Genomic DNA, 6,199 nt, shown 5'->3' with positions numbered 1-6,199 from the left:
ACTGGACATCAAGAGGTTTTCATTGAGACATATTATAATTAAATTGTCAAAAGTTAAAGACAAGCAGAAGATTTTGACAGTGGCAAGAGAAAAATGACTCATCACATAGAAGGGAACCCCCATAAGACTACCAAAAGATTTCTCAGCAGAAACTTTGCAGGCCAGGAGAGAGTAGATGATATATTCAAAGTGCTGAAAGGAAAAAAACTCCCACCAAGAATATTAAACCTGGCAAAGCTGTCTTTCAGAAATGAAGGAGAAATAAAGACTTTCCCAGACAAACAAAAGCTAGGGAAGTTCATCACCTCTAGACTTGCCTTACAAGAAATGCTAACGGGAGTTCTTAAAGTAGGAATGAAAGGAAATTAATTAGCAACATGAAAACATACGAAAGTATAAAACTCACTGGTAAAAGTAAGTATATAGTCAAATTCAGAGTACTGTAACGGTGGTGCATAAATCATTTTTTAACTCTCTTATAAAGGTTAAAAGACAAAAGTTTTAAAATAATTATAGCTACATAATTTGTTAATGGATATACAATATAAAAAGATGTAAGTTGTGACATAAATAACACAAAATATGGAGGTGGAAGAAGCAAAAGTATAGAGTTTTTGTATGCTGTTGAAATTAAGTTGGTATCACCTTAAAATAGACTGTTATAAATATAAGGTGTTTTGTGTAAGCCTCATGGTAATCACAAAGAAAAAAAACCTGTAGTAGATACACAAAAGATAAACAGAAAGGAATCAAAGTATATCACTACAAAATATCACCAAATCACAAAGGAAGATAGCAAGAGAGGAAGAAAGAAACAAAGAAATTACAAAAGAGTCAAAATACAATGAACGAAATACAATAGTAACTCCTTACCTATTAGTAATGACTTTAATTGTAAATGAATTAAATTCTCAAATCAAAAGACATAGAGTGATTGATGGATTAAAAAAAACAAGACCCAACTATATGTTGCCTACAAGAGACTCACTTTAGATTTCAGGACACAGAGGCTGAAAGTGAAGGAATGGATATTTCATGCAAATGGTAACCAAAAGAACCTGGGTGTCTATACTTATATCAGACAAAGCAGACTTTAAATAAAAAACTGTCACAAGAGATGAAGATGATCAAAGAAAAATAATAGGGTCAATACATCCAGAAGATATAACAATCATAAATATATATGCACTCAACATCAGAGTACCTAATTACATTAAGCAAATATTAACAGAACTGAAGGGAGAAATAGATAAGAATGCAATAATAGTAGGAGACTTCAATACTCCACTTTTAACAATGGGTCAATCATCCAGGCAGCAAATCAATTAGGAAAGAGAACGTTTGAACAACAGCATAGATAAAATGGACCTAATAGATGTATACAGGACATTCCATACAACAGCAGCAGAATACACATTCTTCTCAAACTCACACAAATCATTCTCCAGGATAGATCATATGTTCGGCCACAATACATATCTTAACAAATTTAAGAAGAATTGAACTCATATCAAGTATCTTTTCTGACAGTAATACAAGAAACTGGAAGTCAATAACAGAAGAAAAATTGTAAAATTCACAGACATGTGGAAATTAACACATTCTTGAAAAACAAATCAAAAAGGAAATAAAAATATATCTTGAGACAAACAAAAAGGGAAATACAACACACCAAAATTTATGGGATGTAGCAAAAGCAGTTCTAAAAGGAAAGTTTATAGCAAAAATGTCTATATTGAGAAAAAAGAAAGATCTCAAATAAACAACCTAACTTTACACTTCAAAGAATTAGAGAAAGAAGAACAAAGTAAGCCTAAAGTTAGCAAAAAGAATGAGATAACAGAGATCAGAACAGAAATAAATCAAATTGAGAATAGGAAAACAATAAAGAAGTTCAACAAAACTGAGTTGATTTCTTAAACAGAGAAAAAAAATTGACAAACCTTTAGCTAGATTAAGAAAAGACTCAAATAAAATTGTAAATCAAAGAGCTGACGTTACAACTGATACCACAGAAATATAAAGACGGAAGTAAGAGACTACTGTGAACAATTATATGCCAACAAATTGTATAACCTGGAAGAAATGGATAAATTCCTAGAAAAATGCAACCTACAAAGACTGAATCATGAAGAAATAGAAAATTTGAATAGATCAGTAATGAGTAAGGAGATTGAATTAGTAATCAAGAACCTGCCAACAGAGAAAAGCTCAGGACCAGGTGGCTTCACTGATGAAGTCTACCAAACATTTAAAGAAGAATTAACACCAATCCCTCCCAAATTCTTCCAAAAAATACAAGAGGAAGGAAAACTTCCAAATGCATTTCATGAGGCCAGCATTACCCTGATATCAAAGCCAAACAAGGACCCTACAAGAAAAGAAAATTACAGGACAGTAGCCCTGATGAACACAGTGCAAAAATCCTCAACAAAATACTAGCAAACCAATTCAATAGCACATTAAAATAATTATACACAATGGTCAAGTGGAATTTATCCCTGGGATGCAAGGATGGTTCAACATCTGCGAATCAATAAATGTGAGGCATCACATTAACAGAGTGAAGGATAAAAGCCATATAATCATCTCAATAGATGCAGAAAAAACATTTGACAAAATTTGACATCCTCTCATGATAAAAACTCTCAAAACATTAGGTATAGAAGGAATGTATCTCAACATAAATAAGGTCATTTAAGACAAACCCACACCTCACATCACACTCAACAGTGAAAAGCTGAAAATTTTTCCTTTGAGACCAGGAATAAGATAAGGATGCCCAGTCTTACCACTTCTATTCAGTATAGTACTGGAAGTTCTAGCAAGAGCAATTTGGCAAGAAAAAGGAATAAGAGACATCCAAATTGGAAAAAAAGAAGTAAAATTGTCAGTGTTTGCAGATAACATGATCCTGTATAGAGAAAACCCTGGTGCTGGCCCCATGGCTTAGTGGTTAAGTTTGCATGCTCTGCTTTGGCCGCCCAGGATTTCACTGGTTCAGATCCTGGGTGTGGACCTAGCACCGCTCATCAAGCAATGCTGAGGCAGCGTCCCGCATAGCTCAACTAGAAGAACCTACAACTAGAAGATAAAATTGTGTACTGGGGGCTTTGGGGAGAAGAAAAAAAAAAGAGGAAGATTGGCAACCCATGTTAGCTCAGGACCAATCTCTAAAAAAACTCCAAAAAAACCCTAAAGACTCCACCAAAAAACTATTAGAACTAATAAGCAAATTGAGTGAAGTTGCAGGATACACAACATACAAAAATCAGTTGTATTTCTATATACTAACAGCAAACTATGCAAAAAAGAAATTAAGAAAACAATCCCTTTTACAACAGCATCAAAAAGAATAGAATACTTAGGAATATATTTAACCAAGGAAGTGAAAGATCTGTATACTGAAAACTACAAAACATTGATGAAAAAAATGGAAAAAACCAGAAATAAATGGAAAGAGATTCCATGTTCATCGATTGGAAGAATTAATATTTTTAAAATGTCCATACAATGCAAAGCAATCTACAGATTCAATGCAATCCATGTCAAAATTTCAATGGCATATTTCACAGAAATAGAAAAGACAATTTTAAAATTTATATGGAACCACAAAAGACCCTGAATAGCCAAAGCAATCTTGAGCAGGAAGAACAAAGCTGGAGGCATCACAATTCCTGATTTCAAACTATATTTCTAAGCTATAATAATCAAAATAGTATGGTATTGGCATAAGAACAGATACATAGATCAATGGAACAGAATAGAGAGCCCAGAAATAAACTCATGACATGTGGTCAATTAATTTTTGACAAAGGAGCCAAGAATATACAATGAGGAAACGATACTCTCTTCAACAAAAGGTGCTGGGAAAACTGGACAGCCATATACAAAACAATAAAACTGGATCCCTATCCATATATATGTATACCATATACAAAAATCAACTCAAAATCGATTAAAGACTTAAACATAAGATTTGAGACATAAAATCAATGAAAGAAAACATAGGGAAAAAGCTATTTGGCATTGGTATGGACAGTGATTTTTTTTGGATATAATCCTAAAAGCATGGGCAACAAAAGCAAAAATAGATGAGTGGGATTGTATCACTCCAAAAACCTTCTGCACAGTAGAGGGAACAATCAGTGGAGTGAAGGGACAGCCTATGGAATGGGAGAAAATATTTGCAACACATTCATTTGACAAGGGATTAATATTCAATATATATAAGAAACTCGAACAATTCAATAGCGAAAAACGAAACAACCTGATTAAAAAATGAATAAGGGATCTGAATAGACATTTCTCAAAAGAAGACATATTAATGGCCAATAGTTATATTAAACGGTGCTCAATGTCACTAATAATAAGGGAAACATTCAAATCAAAACAATGATGAGATGTCAGCTCACACCTGTTAGAATGGCTTTTAACAAAAAGCCAAGAGGTAACAAATGTCAGCCAGGATATGGAGAAAAGGAAACCCTTAAATACTGTTGGTGGTACAACATACAACAGTATGGTAAAGTGGTACAACCATAATTGAAAACAGTATGTAGGTTCCTCAAAAAATTAAAAATAGAGCTAACATAGGATCCAGCAATCCCACTTCTGGCTTTATATCCAAAGGAAATGAAAACAGTATCTCAAAGAGATATCTGCACTCCCATGTTCATCATGGCATTATTCACAATAGCCAAGATACAGAAACTAACCTAAGTGACCATTGACTGATAAATGAATGAAGAAAATATGATATATATATGTGAATGAATATATGAATCAATAAAGAAATGTGAGATATATAAATGTGATATACACACACACATATCCACATAGTGAGATATTATTCAGCATTTAAGGAGAAGGAAATTCTGCTATTTGCAAAAACATGGATGAACCTGGAGGACATTATGATAAGTGAAATAAACCCAGACAGAGAAACACAAATATTTCATGATCTCACTTATATGCGGAATTCAAAAAGTTGAACTCATAGAAGCAGAGAGTAGAATGGTGGTTTCCAGAGACTAGAATGTGGGACGGACGGGGAGATATTGTTCAAAAGCTGAAAAGTTTCAGTTACACAGGATGAGCAGCTTCTGGGGATCTAATTACAGCATGGCGACTATAGTTAATAATACTGTATTATACACTTGAAATTTGCTAAGAGAGTAGATCTTAGGTGTTCTCACACACACAAAAGGTAACTGTAAAAAGGTAAGGTGAAGTAAGTGTTAATTAGATTCATTGTGGTGATGTATATGTATTTCAAAACGTCATGTTGTATATCTTAAATATACATGATTTTTATTTGTCAATTATATTTCAATAAAGCTGGAAAAAATAAGCCCTATAATTCTCACCCTAGAGCCCCTGCTCCTTACCGTACTGCCATACTGCTCACTTCATAGTGTTTTGGATTTTTCCTGCTGCTGGTGAAGTATGGGGACTTTCCAGTGCCACATAGACACCAGCTTTTATTCCTCCCTGGTCAGAATGCATGAGCAGGTGGGAGAGAGAGGTGGAGTTTTGGGAGGCAGAGAAAGGAGAAACAGGGTTCAGGGAGAGCCCCCTTAGGCAAGTATTAGGATCAGCCTGGCCCCTAGTTTGGGTTTCTCCATCACCAGGAGTCTCAGTTACTGGCATAAGGAGGGCACTGCCAGGATTTCAGGACCCATTAGCCCCATGTTTTTCCTCAAGCCATCATGACTCAGCCTCCTGTGCTGGAGGCGTAGCAGGGTGAATGAGGGGGAATTCTTCATTTCTCAATGTGAAAGTCATAGTGTCTCCATTGATGCAAGCACAACTTGTTTTGAGGGCAAGGATCAAAGCTCATTGCTAGCCTGGGCCCGGATTGGGATTTTTTGAAGGGATGAATGGCCCTGTTGCCTGCCAAACCCCAAAGTCTCCGTCCTATCCACCTCCTGATGTCCACTGTTCCCATCCTGCCACATACATGCCCTTGCTTCATCTTTATCTTTCAACAGTTTGCCTTTCTCCACTATGAGGTTTAGACACCTCATGCTGCACTAGCTACAGCTCCTTTGGCTTATTAGAGTAAGAGCTGCTGAAGGAGCCGGAAGCTCTTGACCCCTGCATTTTTTACCACCTTGTGCTTTTTAGTTCTCATTCCAGAATGGCCCTGATGGGTCTAGGAGCTTTGGTGTTCATTTCTCCCCGGCTGACTTCCAGA

The sequence above is a fragment of the Equus przewalskii genome, unplaced genomic scaffold (assembly GCF_037783145.1).
Source record: "Equus przewalskii isolate Varuska unplaced genomic scaffold, EquPr2 ChrUn-5, whole genome shotgun sequence".
NCBI lineage: Eukaryota > Metazoa > Chordata > Mammalia > Perissodactyla > Equidae > Equus > Equus przewalskii.
Note: the sequence above shows the minus strand (reverse complement) of the source record.